The sequence below is a fragment of the Condylura cristata genome, unplaced genomic scaffold (genome assembly GCF_000260355.1).
Source record: "Condylura cristata isolate star-nosed mole 26May11 unplaced genomic scaffold, ConCri1.0 scaffold00033, whole genome shotgun sequence".
NCBI classification, from domain to species: domain Eukaryota; kingdom Metazoa; phylum Chordata; class Mammalia; order Eulipotyphla; family Talpidae; genus Condylura; species Condylura cristata.
The window spans coordinates 2,913,932-2,916,257 of NW_004567134.1; the positions used below are offsets into that span (position 1 = coordinate 2,913,932).

Sequence of the window (2,326 nt, forward strand, 5' to 3'; positions counted from 1 at the left end):
TTCACCAGAGACAGAGTGGGGAGCAGAACAGGCAGATCTTTGAAGTACACTGCTGAGGGGAGCAGCGGGCAGGTCAGGAGAGGTCTGCCACGCCATGTGGGTCAGCTCCGGAGCAGGTGGGAATCGAACTTACGCAGAAGTGGTTTAGCTTCTTAATGCTGCGCTTTAACCCGCTGTGCCACCAGAGAGGGCCCATATCCTTTAATTTTTCTAAGACAGCTTGTCATGCTCCACAGAACAGTATTTTTTAGAGATCAGTTATTAAGTCTACTCTTAATCTTCACCTGAATAATTAGAGTCTTACACTTCACCTTCCTATTAGTGAAATGACTGTCAGTAATTCCTTTTGGTGGGCTGGGAAGGCCCTAAGTTTGTCTTTACAAAATAAAGAATAAAAAAAAGCAAAATCACCAGGCAACTATAGCTCAGAGACATTCTGTGGGGGAGGTGGAGGAAGAAGGACCAGCCAGTAGTGGGAAGAGCACAAGGGACTACGGCAATGGTGCGCGAGGAATGGATGGTGGAAATTTCATGGGGAAATCATACATTGTACAAAAATGAAGGATGATGGAATGAATATATATGCTTTGTAAAGATTTATTTATTTATGCATACAGAATCGGGATATAGGCCAAAGGTGTAGGAATGGTGAGAGGATTCACAGAGACAGAGAGGGGACCAGAAAAGGCAGATCGATGAAGTACACTGCTGAGGGGAGCAGCGGGTGAGACCGTAGAGGTCTGCTGCACCATGTGGGTCACCTCTGGGGCCAGGGATCAAACTTGTACTGAAGCACTGCAGCCTGCAGTGCTGTGTCCTAACCTGTTGTACCATCAGTGAGAGCTCTATAGTGAATACATTTTTTAAAAAATAAAGAATAACGGTGAATGACCCTAGTAGGGGAAGAAAATAGATGCTATCTTTTTATGTAATTCTTACTGAGTGGTTTTCATATTCTTTGTTTAGAAGATTAATTCCATTCTTTTTATTGTACTTCTTACCAGTAGTAAAATGCTGAGTACATAATCCAGTGTCTTTGTACTCATAAATACACCTATTTTCTAATTATAGTGTTAGAATATATATATGTATATATGTATTTTAATTTATTTATGCATTCAAGAACTGGGGTGTAGGCCAGAGGTGCAAGGGTGTAAGAGTAGTCACCAGAGACAGAGTGGGGAGCAGAACAGACAGATCTACTGAAATACATTGCTGAGGGAGGAGCAGGCAAGAAAGGAGAGGCCTGCTATATCATATGGGTCCCTGGACGGGGGTCAGATTCATGGCACTGTGGCTGATGATGATAGCTTGATAGCACTGAGACTTTTTAACGCCATCAGGGAGACCCTTAGAGTATATCTTTTACAATTCCTTACTTCATCTTTTGTTGAATCTCAGTATTACAGTTTAAACTTTACAGCACTTAACAGTCTTACAGAAAAGCACATAATGCATGAAAACATTTTATTTTCTAGACTACCCTATTTCTACAAATAGTATTTTGTTCAGGGTTCTAACTCAGGAAATTTAGATTTCTGACACTTCTTAACCTTCCTTTTTTCCTTGTACTTTCTAACCTTGAGATCTAGATGTAGTTTGAGGTCTCTGAAAGTAAGTTTGCCAATAATTTTTTCCTTTAATGTTTGAAGTACTAGATTATATTGCTACTCAATAAATGGTAATGGTTGTTAAAAACTTATTTTGCCGCCTTTTCTGAACACTTTTATAAAGAGAATTACACAACTTGTAGTGTGGCATCTAGCTTCTTTTACTTTGCATGTTTTCAGAATTATCCCTATTGTAAGATGTTTCAATATTTTGTTCCATTTTATTGGTGGATCCTTGATGGACATTTGGGTTATTTCCAGTCTTTGTCTATTATGAGTAGTGCTACTACAAGGCTTTGTGTGGACATATGCTTTCATTTTTCTTGGGTAGAATACTAGGAGTGGGACCAGTGGGTTTTGTAGCAAGATTATTTTTAATGTTTTGAGAAATTGCAAAACTGTTTTCCAGAGTTGGCTGTACTATGTCTGTTTCATTATACCTTCTTTCTTTTTTTAATTTAATTTTATAACAGTTTATTTTACATTTTTACATTTTATTTTCCATCTCAATTGTAGTCCCTGTGGGTTTCCCATCACCAAGTCACTGTGTGCCATCACCATAATTCCGTGCAATCCCCCCCCCCCTTTTTTGGTCCCATTCCCCACTCCACCCCCCACAAAATGTCTCTGGTATATGGCTGTTCATTATTCTTGTTATTTTCTTGCCTGGTCCATTATACTCCTGCTATGAGTGAAACCATCCGGTATTTTTCTTT

The 2,326-nt window shown here is 39.3% G+C and overlaps 1 protein-coding gene across 2 annotated transcripts in view; it reads left to right on the plus strand.

Annotated features, from left to right (window-relative positions):
- Positions 1-2,326, plus strand: part of NGLY1 (N-glycanase 1) — a 36,460-nt gene that overhangs the window by 6,226 nt on the left and 27,908 nt on the right. The gene's annotated exons all lie outside the window — the stretch shown is intronic.